Consider the following 13,062-nt stretch of genomic DNA (forward strand, 5'->3'; position numbering starts at 1 on the left):
CTTGAGCCACATCCCCACCCCCGGGTTATTCATTCTCTATCAGAGAATGATAATGATGTCTCACCTGGTCTCAGCTTTCTATGTGTATCGTTTGTCTTTTCTAATCCCACATCACCCTTTGCTGGTTTCTGAATTAAGGGTCATTCAGGTCCAGGCATGGAATAGTACAATCTATGCTTAGTGTGACAATGAAAAAGTGACTTAGAAGTTTTGCAGTTTTCCAAAACATAGAAGTCAAAAAACCAAATATTCTGTGATACTCATATTCAGGGGTCCTATCTCTTAATGTATATTTATACTGAAAGAACTAGTTTCTGTTATTCTTTTTAAAGTTCTGCTGTGGTAGGCAGTTATGGAGCAGTGTTGAAAACCCAGAATTTTTGTTACTGCAAATACAAAATAACTCTTTAAAACAATGAATATTATTATTGTGACAAAATAATTATTGAGTAATTAATTTACTCCTACTTGACTTATAAAAATTATTATTATTATTATTATTATTATTATTATTATTATTATTATATTAGCAGTAGTATTGTTTTGTTTTGATAGGCCTTAAGAGGGGCAACTAGACATTGACTTCTGAAAAGGAAGCAATACATACTATTTTGAGATATTCTTGGAACCTAGAATACTTTGTGTTTCTAAGGGAAGTGAGCACAGCACCATCAGGTCACCCAATTTGTGAGAAATATTTTCCAGATTTGGTGAAATTAAAGTAATTTTTAAATATGAAAGTAAAAGAAAGTAAAGAATATATAGTAAATTTAATATTTTCAGGCTTAACTTTACTAGGTGCCTTTATTTTATTCCATATTCATCCAGATTATAGCAAAAGGACAGATAAAGGAATTTTGAGAAAGAAAATTATAGACACATTAAAATTAGAAATCTTTAGAATTAGAAACATAAAATTATAGCAAAATGATCTCTTGCATTTTTTCTTTGTTCTTCTCGTCATCAAAAATTTAAGCTGAAATAGTTCAAACAAAATTTCAGAAACTTTTATCAAAAAATTCATCTATCCATCCATCCATCTCAACCTATCTCGATCTATAATAAATTAATGTCATTAAAGAGAAGTTCAAGCTGACCTGGGACATCATGGAATGGAATGCAATCCAGGAAAGGAATTGGACCAATTTAAGTCCCTTCTAACATCAATATTCTTTGGGCTAATGACCATTCACCACACATAATCATACATCATTTTGTGTCTCCAAAAATATCAATATAGCAAAGTATATCAGTTAAACACAATTAAGGATAATGGAACTTCCATAATTTTCCAATTTCCTACTCACAATCCAGCAATAAACATGATAAAAATAACAAGTCTCTCTCTTTTTCTTTTTCCACCACTGCATGTGTATGTGTCTCTTTCTCTGTGTTTCCTTGAATTATAAGATAAACTATATTAAAATATTTTAGTAAGTATAAATGTATTGTGCTTTTTACCTAAGAAATTCTTTAAAAGTTCAGATAATGTTTCATGTATACTTAGTATACCTCTAACCGTCTACCTACTCTCACCTTTCCCCTTCAAGATTTTTAAGAGAATGTACAATAGAAGATCTTGACATTCTGAGATCTACACATTTGTCTATATATCATCTTGGGATATAGTTACCTATTGCAAAGCATGTAGCTTATAGGCAAGTGTTAACCTGGTTTTCCCCAGCTAAATAGATTACATGCAATTAAGTGCAAGTTTAAAGTTGAATTCCATGTGACATGCAATTTCTATGTTTTAGTCACAGAAGTATCATCATGCTTACAGTGTGGAGAGTTTAGTATGAAGAGTGCATTAGAACCAGAGAAATGAAAAATTCTGCATCAATTGTGTACAATGAATTCAAATGTATTCTGCTATAATGTATACCTAATTAAAATAAATAAATTAATTTTAAAAAAATGTATTAGAGAAAGTAAATCTCAGGTGAGTTTCCTGTTTACACAGTTGAGAGAGATTATAGGCTTGAGCTAAAGCAGATTTATGATGTCCTGTTCATTTCTTTTGAACTTGAATTTTAGAAAGAATTTTCCAATAAATAAATAGGCACCAAATTCATGTGAAAATGTCACCTTTCTACTTTTGAAAAGAATGTATTTGTGGAGCTTGATCCATGTTTCTTTTAAAGTTTATGGGTTTCTAAATATTATGGTAATTGAAGATATTTATACCTGATCTATTTTCAATTTCAGTACTGAATGAAAATATATTCAAGGCAAGTGATCCTATATATGATGATCCTTGTAAGTGTAAACTGAAATGCATCACTCTAGTTGCCAACTCCCAGCAAGCTGGCAAAAGCACTAAAACTCTAATTCAAAAATACATAATTGTTTTAAATATATCATATACAATTAAAACTCATATTTCAGATGTATAATTATATGACATTTTACCCTATATCTAAATGTATTCACACATGATTCTGACAAAGGTGAACATAGGCTTTGATTTTTGAGAAATTATAACTAAAATATAATATATAAAGGTTTAATTGAACTGACTCATCAACTGGACACACAATGAATGAATGCACAAAGCAGGATGCTGAATTATTAAGTTATAGTGAGAAATACAACAAGGCAAATTAGACAATTTTTGTCTGTTTGACTCACTTTGTCTTGATGAAAAAAAATGGATAATGTTTATTTAAGATTTATTAAGTTAAAATTATAAACAGAAGTTGTATACATTTAAAATATATAACTTGATGAGCTTGAACATACATAAAAATCCATGATATCACCACCACAACTTGCATATTGAGCTGAATAACCTTACTGGCACCCTTATGGCACTACAATCTAATACATCCTTCTGTTTTATAGGGGTTTGCAAAGCAAATTTTTCTATCAAATGGGGGAAGCTTTTCCCTCTAAGAATAACAGAGATACATTAATTGAGACTCTCTAGATTATACAAATACCACACTATCCATGAAATTTGTTCAGACAATTGCAACAACACTATCATATTTGACTCTTTTTCATAAATGTATTTTCCTTTTTTGTCCTTGATATTAAACTTGTCATTATGATTACATCCTTTTCAATTCCTCTCAGCCATGTATTTTGAGACCAATCTATATGAGCTGAATTCTTGCTATTTTCAGTTAATCTGGTTTAATGACATCAGAATGTGTGTAGATTAATAAAGAAGGAACCAAAATACAAAACTTAGGGACAATTCAATGTGAACACTGTTGAAATCATTGTTTCATTTTTTCCAATCATAGATTTTCTGTTTCTTTACTTTATAATCATCTATGAACTTGGATTATGTCTTTTAATCTTTTTATTGATATAAGAATTTCTCCTACATTTATATTATGGAAGAAATATCATAGGCCATGCCAACTTTGGGTATTTTTTTAAACTGATAAATGCTTACCTAAAGGGAATTTGACAGATGCATTTATGTATGCATCCACTATTCAAAAGAATACACACATGCACACCCTCACACACTTGGAGAGAGAGAAAAAGATAGCATTTTCAGTCTAGATAATTCCTTTGTGCCCTTTTCTAGTCAATCCTCCCAAGAAATGATTATTTTATTATCTTTTTCAGTATAGTATTAATTTCAATTGTAGTTATGCATCGCATAAACTGAATCATATTTTGTGTATTATTTTGGGTCTGATATCTTTCACTCAAAATGTTTTAAAAATTTATCCATGTTGTTGCAAGCAGCAGAATTCCATTGATTTTCTTGTTGAGGGTTATTCTATGTATGTATAAAGAATAATATACGTACATATAAATTATATATATAATTGTATATATAATTATATATAATGTATATAATTATATATAATATATAATGTACATATAATATATACAATCATATATGTGTATGTGTGTATATATATATATGTATAACTATATTTACATTATCATCCTAGTGGCCATTCGAGTTGACGTTAGGTTTTAGCTGTTAGTGAGACATTTTGAGACATTATTGTTCACAAATTTTGTAAACATGCTCACATTACCTTGAGTAAATTCCTGATATTGCTGAGATAAGCTGACTGAAGGGGTACCTAAATATCCAAAGAGTTCCCTAAGGTGATTGATTGAAGTGCTGTACACTACCACAAGACAAGTTTTAGAATTCAATTTTACCTTCTTCTCTGACATTTGTATTGTCAACCTTTTGTCTTGTTTTATACCTACCAAAATAAAATTAAACATCATCAGGTATAGAATGGTGTAGCTTTGATGTCTTCATGTGCATTTCCCTGATGACTAATACTGTCAAGAACATTATCATGGTCTTTCTGATGTCCTTACATGTTAAATTTTAAAGTTGAAGTATTTGACTTTGTATGTTTAGGGTACAAGTTTCTATTTTATGGCTTGCATATTCATTTTCTTAATGATGATTTTTTTTAGAAGTCACCTGTTATGATTTGAATCTGGAGTGTTCCCCCAAACATGTATATACTGAAGACTAGTTTCTAAGGGCAGCATTATATTCAGAGGTGGCAAATTTGGGAAGTGACTGTATCATGAACAAGCTGACGTTAGCAAAGTATTAATGCATTGAGGATTTCATAGCCAAATGCATTATTGGGAGCTGGGAGAGTGGGACAATGGGCACATGCCCTTGGGAACCATAGTTTGTCCATGGCCCCTCCTCATTCTGCCTCCTGACTACCTTGAGTCTAGCAGATTTGCTCCACTATTTAGAGCATCCTTCCATAATGATGCTCTTTCTATCTCATGCATGCTCAGGTGGAGCAAAGTCACCAGGGACTGCAACCTCACAAGCAATCTTTCCTCTTCTAAGTTGTTTTTCCCAAAAAAGTAATCACAGTAACAAAAAGCCAAAACACACAAATGCAATTTATAATTTTGATGAAGTTAAATGTATGCTTTTTATTAACAACCAGTGCTTTTATAAACTAGGAAATTTTCCTGTCACTCAGGCAGAATTTCTGCACAATTCATTGAGTATTTTCTAGGTCACTGAACCTTTCCTCTACTCTGTCTAGTCTACTTTAAAACACATTCACTCCATTCTTTATCTCTAATATTAGATTATTTATTTCAAGAATTTCCATCTTGTTCCTTTTGATAATAGTCATCTCTCTGCTGACAGTAATCTTTCTTTCACAGATTTTTAACTTTTTAACCTTTCCACTAGATTCTTTATTGTTTTTCATCATTTAATTTTTTTATTCCTAAGTTATGTTTTTTAAACTGTTGAGTTTTAATAACTTTTTTAATTGAATGATGGACACTGTACTTTAAAGAACTTGAAATGAGGCAATAACATGTGCTCCCTAGAAAAGGGCAAAATTTTCATTTTTCCTATAAGGCAGCCACTGTGGAGTAGTGCTATCCATCTCATGTATATTTGTGCTATGTCTTGGTTTTATGGTAAATCTCTTTCAATTAATTTAACCAGGGATTCCAAATGTTTTGAGCACATTATCATGAATTTCCCCTCAAAGGGTCCTGAAATCTGAGTATAAGCTGAATTATAGAGATCTCTATATGATTTAGGGTTCACCTACCTACGTTACAAATCTAGAGCTCTCTGCTTTTTAACAAGATGGCAATCATGCTAGTTATCAGATGATTCTGTTTGTTCTCCAATTCATAGCAGATATCGTGTCATGCTGTTCTGCCCCAGTGTTGGAGAGCTGGGACTGGGCACTGCAAGAAAACCAGGGGTAACTTTGAGAAGCTTCTCTTCGCATTTCTCAGTGTACCTGTATTTTTTATCCCATTACCTCCATGAATTCAGTTAATATCTATAGCACAGTTGATATGTTGGGCTCAGTATGACTCTGTAGCTAAAGATCTGCAGTATTCAAATGGAATAGCCAATTTAGGCAGGACTTTAAGAATGATGTTGAAATTTGGTAGGTTTCTCTTTTAAGTCCTTCTATTGCCCTTTTATTTTTTATTTTCCACTTTCTTTAAGATAAAAAATTTCATAGGGCTCTTCTCTGTTAGAAAAACCTTGCAATATTATTCAATTTAGTTCATTTATATGACTATACCTCAGGTATTTGATAGTAAACATAAATTAGAAAAAATAATTATGGTGTCAAAAGTTTACTCACATCCTTCTAATAGTTAGTGGGATGGATGACTCCTTAAAATCTTTTAAAGTCCTTCTATGGGAAAAACATATTTCCTTTTTACATTTGTCCATTAGAAGCTATTATCTATAGCGAATGTTAAGAGATTAAAATAATTGCACAATTAGACAGCACGTACATATATGTCATTTTCTGAAGGAAACTTATTGAACTGAGTCCTGTATTCCAAAAAGCAGATGCTTATACATTAGAGAGTAATTTGTCATTATTTCTTTAAGAACAAATTTGTAAAGGCAGTTTATAAAATGAAGTAATATATATTATAACATTAGAGTCAAAGATAACTATTTACCTCTTTGTTGCCCTTTTTGGAACCGGTTTACAGCACAGTTTATTTTGTTTTACCAAAGGAAAAGACAAGCAGCAAGAAAATAATATCAATAGCACAAAACTGTATCATTTTAGAGTTTGCCTAGCATTTTCACAAACAGTATATTATTTTCTTGTTAAAAACAACAAAGGCAAATATTATTGTATTAATTTTATCACGAGGAAAAGGGACTGGGAAGTGTCAGAACAGGAATTTAAATTGTACAAACTAACTCTGCTGAGATAGACAATGGTACAAAAAATGAGGGGAACTTGCAATATTTAATAGCTGTAAACATGGTTTTATGTTTTTAAAAAGACTCTTTACAAAAAACAGTGGATGTGTTTCTATTAGTGATTTGCATTTGACTATCAATCAGCAAACTTGCCTGATGGATTTAATAGAAGAGATGTAAGTAATTATCTAATGTGTTAGGAAAAGAAAAATGGAAGGTAGCATTTGTCTCCCTTTTCCAACATACCTATTTGACTTTCACAATTAGAGCCACTTAATCTTTGCCTACCAATTAAGCCCCACCTCCACAGACAAGAGGAGCAATTGAACAGAACAGAAAAGCTCTCAAGGCTATTATTCAAATTTGGGCATTTAGAAGCAATTGAATATTTGGGAACCAGGCCTAAAATAAATTATTTTGTTTTGAGCAAACAAATTTATTCTTACTTCAGTAGATGCTTCAGATGTTCATATTTCTATTATTTGAGACAGTATATAGAATATTATTTTGTACATAACTTTGTTTTAAAAAAAATGTGTTTTTTTTATCCTGCCATTATTTGAAAGATCATGCTGCAGAACAGGCATTGAAAGAATTTGAAAATGGTTTATTTTCCTGGAAATACACCCAAACTGTGTGTGAATATCACTAAAGCAGCTAATAATTGCATGTTGCTTTAGATAAGATACATTTTCACATTTATATTCTCAAATTTATTGCAGGTCATTCTATAAGGAAGCTCCTTTTTATTATTGTCCCAATTTTATAGATGTTAAAACCTGAATTTTGGATTTAAAATGACTATTCACATTAATTTAACCAATAAGTAGAAAAATTCTATTTCAATCCTACTTTTTTCTATCATAAGACCAAAATTATTTGTTTCTCAACAACGTTTTACAAAGAATGATATTAGAAAGGAATGATGGCACACCTTGAAGCCCAATGACATGAGAGGCTGAGACAAGAGTATTGCAAGTTCAATCCGCTACCTAGTGAGCCCCTCAGCAACTTGGTGAGAACCTGTAGCAAAATTAAAAAAAGGGGATGCTAGAATACTGATCAGTGATTAAGCTCCCTTGGATTCTATCCCCAGTATCTGCATATATGAAACAAAAGTGTATATATATATATATATATATATATATATATATATATATACATACACACACACATACATATATATGTGTGTGTACATATATATATTAATTTTTATTAATAGTAGTATTTATATGATTTATGTCTCCCTCCTTTTAAATAAACCTGTTGGCAATGAATAAAGCACTTGAGTTATGTTCACAATATAACCCAGTTTGTACTAATGGTTTTCTTAAGAAGTACACATAACAAATAGTTGGGGAGATTATATTGTAAGGGTCCGGCGAAGCGTCGGAGAAAGAGACCACAAGAGACCAGCCTCATGCAACACGTAGGGGGAAGTTTATTAGGATCCAGTTCAGCGCGCTGAGGCTCCAGGCAGGCTTGCACAAAAAGGGAGAGCAGCCCAGAGCCCCGAGCAGAGGTTAAGCAGAGCTTAAGTACACTTTTGGGGGAGGGCGGGGGGCTTTGCATACATCAGAACAAATCATCACGAGGCGCAGGAAAATTGAACAACAACTCTGAGACCTGATTAGTACATTCATTGGCGGGAACAGATTGGACAGGGGTGATTGGTCACTTCTAAGCGGGGTGCACATTCAAACTGATTGGTTTGGGGACTTGCAATGTCTACGTGCCATTCTACACAGAGTCCCAAGTTATTAGACAACCAGAGGAGCCAGTGAGAATGTTTACTGGGCAGTTCGGGTATTGTTCTAACAGCTACAGAGATTACAGGTTCCGGGGGTAGCAGAGGAATTGTAACAGTACTTAGTCTTTTACTCTTTAACCCAAGCCTTGTCCGGTCTTTTACACTTTAACTCAGGCTCTGCGACTTAGAACTAGCTTAAATATTTCACCTTTACAATATATATCTCTATCTATCTATATGGAAAGGTGTGTGTGTGTGTGTGTGTGTGTGTGTGTGTGTGTATAAAATATTTGTTTGTTATTAAATATTGATGCCAAATCCTACCTCTAGAAAGTTTCCTACTGATCATTAGCATTTTCAAGCTCTGCGGATTTTTAAATTTTGATGAGTAGAAAGAGGAAAACTGATGGTTTACAGGTTAAAAAGAGGATCAAACTCAGTTTTTTTTGGGTGAACTCTTCTTATCCTACACACAGTAATAGCTTCCCCCCACATTACTAGTTCTGCCTCAGCTACCAGTTTGTTTCTATGTGTTGCAAAATCGTAATTTTCATATTATTTTATGTGGACACATTTTATTTTTAGGATGAAATTCTTTTATTATTTATCATTCTTATGAAAGAATTTGAAGATATTTCTTCCTCTGCTTCTAAGAAAGGGGATGTTGCATTTTTAATCTGGAGAATGTTCTTCAAAGGTGCTTGTGTTGAAGGCTTGATTCCAAACTGGTGGTGATATCAGAAGGTAGTGAAAACTTCAGCAGGCTCTGCTTGCTGGATGCCATGTAATGAGCAGATTTGTTCCACCAAATCCTTCCATCATGATGCTATGCCTCATCTCCATCTCAGAAACAATGGAGACAGCTAATCATGAGCCAAAATGAATTTTCCCTCCTTTAGGTTAAATTTGGGGGGGTTTTGTTTGTTTTTGTTTTTCCCCAGCAACTGAGAACTAAACCAACTGAGACATTCTAGTATAAATTAAGTTTTTGGTTATTGTTTGTGCTTTCTAATATTTTGGGATCCATATTTTATAGTTTAACCCCATAAAGAAAAATAAAAGCCTCAAAAGATTAACACAAATAAGAGATCTTTTAATAGGAAATGGTAACTGTTATCAGAGAAAGAGTATCAGACTCAAAGAGATGGAAATCTCAGATATCCACTTTATAGAATAAGATTCTGCACAATTTGGCTCCTGAATCCTATTGTCTTTCCCCTCTGCTGTATCTTACCATCTCCTATTTCAACTCTGTTTAAGCAACAGTTTGAATCTTGAAAGCCTCCCCTGAACTTATCTATTGGAGTTGGCTTTATAGATTACCCACTTTTCTACAACTAATTTGATTAAAGTACCTAATAAATAAATGTGGGGCAGGTCCAAGAGGGCTCTAGTAGGCTCCCTCCCTGAGACATCTAGCCAACTACATTGCAGAATGTAGTCAAGGTTATAAACACTATGATTCAGAATATGTACTTAAGGTTATAAACATCTGCTTGTGAGAACACACTTGCTTATGTAACCTGGAGGCACTATACCTTCTTTGTTTGGCTTGCATATAAAAAGGCCTATGTAAAGACTCAGGGGCTGAGGGCTGGGGGCAGGGTTGGGATATTGCTGCCTCCAAATAAAGGCATGTCTACTATCTCAACTGTATTTTACATCTTCTTTGATGTGCCAGGATTCTGAGTCTGTTTTCCAGGTTCTGAGCCCCTACAGGACAAGTGTAGAAGCGATTTAATTAAGTTATGTGACTAGTGTCTTTACATTTAAGAATCTCCTGTTTAAAATGTTAAAAAACAAAAGTTTGAGCTTACTCTTTCATGGCAACAGTCAAGTGATAAGCAAGGGGAAGGATCAAGAGTAAAGGCAGGTACATATTTTCCACTTCTATATTAGTCACTATGACTCAATTATATATGATGAGTAATTGAGAGAATTTTCTCACTTAAAGTTTAAAAATTCCATTGAAAACCAGAAATTGGGATTGTGTTCCTAAGATTAGTTAATGTATCACAACAAAAATGCAAAAAAAAAAGAGAAGGTAAGGATAGTATTTTGCTTATTTCTAAAGCTACAGTACTACTTATAAAGCATAGACAACACTGATTGTGCAATATTTACTCAAAAATTGTTTATATATAAACTTTTGACAATATTATTTGTATAATTCCAATATTTCATAATGAATTGAATTTCTGCACCATTTATTTCAATGGGACAGTGATTATTAATAATAATACCCAATGCCGTTTCCTATTAAATTGGTGCCTGAAAATTTGGTTTGCTCCAAGCTGTGCAGTCATTGCATTAACTAGAATTCATTCATCTTTGAATTCAATTTTCTAATATGCAATATTATAAAATAACATAGAACAATTATATTCAAAAATTTGAAAGCAATTTAAAGCCAAAAGGACACAAAATTCTAAGAATATCAAACAGACTTGTTGAAATTGCAAATAATAGCAAATTATGTTTCAATATTTTTCAAATTTTAAATAACATTATTCCTAAAACAAAATGAAAAGAAATCAAGTATACGGTCTAAGGAAAAGAATCAGAAATAAAATTAAACTGTCAAGCTAAAGAAGTGCTAATATTTCATATAGAATATTTCTAGATTAAATATTAAATACTATCAGAAATATAACTGAATAAAATACACATAAATAAGAGTCAAATATATAATTATAACTAATTCACCTTGAGTTAGCTTTTATAAAAATATTTCCTATATTCTGTGACATTCTTCCATTTAATATTGAAGGATACAAGAAAAAAAATCAGACTGGTTTTACAAATTTCAGAGGACTAGAATTGTTCAAAATATTGTTGCATGATATTTATTGTTATGAAATTATAGACTCTAAAATAAGAGAATATATACTTGTTTTCATTGCTAATCACACTTGTATTCCATATCTTAGGCCTTTGAAATTTGCAAAAGTTTCCATTTTATATCATCAATATGCTATCTTTTATAAAACTCATATATGAATCAGGTTTATTTAACTTTAGTCATAGCTAAGAAGGACTATGACATTAGTCTAAAATGTTTCATGTGCTAGATTGAGCACATAATTACCTAGAAGACTGTTATATTGTACATTCAAGAGGAAATCTTTATTTGTAGAAAATAGTCAAAAAAGGAAGGATGGTCTCATGGAATTTTAGCATCAGTCAGAGCAAAAAGACACAATAATTATCTGAGTAAAGTGAATGTTCAGAAACCATGCAGGATATGAGGTTGAAGGATTTTATGTAACTAGTGATGCTTTGATTCAGTTTAGACCATTAATTTAGTAGATTTCTTTTTTTAACAATTTATTTTATTTTTCTTAAAAGGTTTTGAGAAACACAAAGAATTTTTATTTTAACATAGAAATATTGCCCATATTTATCAAAATAAAAATCAACTGAAGAAAATGTAGCATATTTATGTCTTGGTTCATATAAAAATAGAAGCAATAAGTCCAATGTGTTTACCTAACTAGTACCTTTTTATAAATACCATAAATATTTCAGATATAAAAACTAGTGAGTGTAGTGAGTTATTTAACCTTTTGAAATATATTTGTAATATCTTCCTTAGTAGAAAACTCCTGGATTCTTTTACTTGTTTTTATATTCTGTTATATTTATTTTATATATTGCCTGTACATAATTTAGCTCTATGAAAATTGGTCTTATGATTATGAAAAAATTTTTTTAAAAAAGAAAATAAAATGACATTAACAGCATAAAAATGATTCTTACCTGTCTATCAGTCAAAGCCTCTAACAACCTGAAGTGTCCTAGGACCACACATTTATAACTTCAGTAATTGATTCCCAAACCTGAGTGCCATTGGAATTCGTGGCAAGCCTTGAAAAGATACAGGTGCCCACACCATTTCTCAGAGAGACTGATTTAATTGCTCTGTAGAAAGTGCCAGACATAAGTCGTTGTAAAAATGTTCAGGTGCCTTTTGTTTTATTTATTTATTTATTTTTGACTGAATGGTTGATCAAACTCAGGGAATTGTACATGTTAGGTAAGCACTCAATCATTCTACCTCTGAGCTACACTGCCAGCCCTTCCAAGTGTCTCCAATATGCTATGTTTAAGAATCTGTGGCTCTGAAAAAAAAAAGAGTGCAATGGAAAATGTCTTTAGATTAAAGTTTTTACATCTTTACAAATGTACATTATCCTCTATTTACTCATTGGGGTTTTATTTGGTGAGATTAAAGTTCAAAATAGATTTCATTTACTACAAAATTACATATTGTGATATACACAGTGGTGAAATATTACTCCAATGACACAATTCTTTCCAGTGAATAAATGTGAAAAGATTTTAACTTAGATTAAAAAAAAACAGGAATAGGAATGGATAATTTACCATAGGGTTAAATAAAACCTAAATTATTTTCACAATACAAGAAAAAAAAAGTCACATAAAATTATCATTCTTACTTAATTTAATTATAAGGTTGCTTCCATGACAGAAAAAGTGATGTGTTACTGATAAAGACAATTGTGTGTCAGCATTATTACCCACAGTAGCAGAAGAGAAAGAAAAATGTTGAATCTAGGATTCTTTGCTGTCCATCAGAGCTTATATTAGATGAATTCCAGTGTAACAGATAACA

The sequence above is a fragment of the Callospermophilus lateralis genome, chromosome 6 (assembly GCF_048772815.1).
Source record: "Callospermophilus lateralis isolate mCalLat2 chromosome 6, mCalLat2.hap1, whole genome shotgun sequence".
Classification (NCBI taxonomy): domain Eukaryota; kingdom Metazoa; phylum Chordata; class Mammalia; order Rodentia; family Sciuridae; genus Callospermophilus; species Callospermophilus lateralis.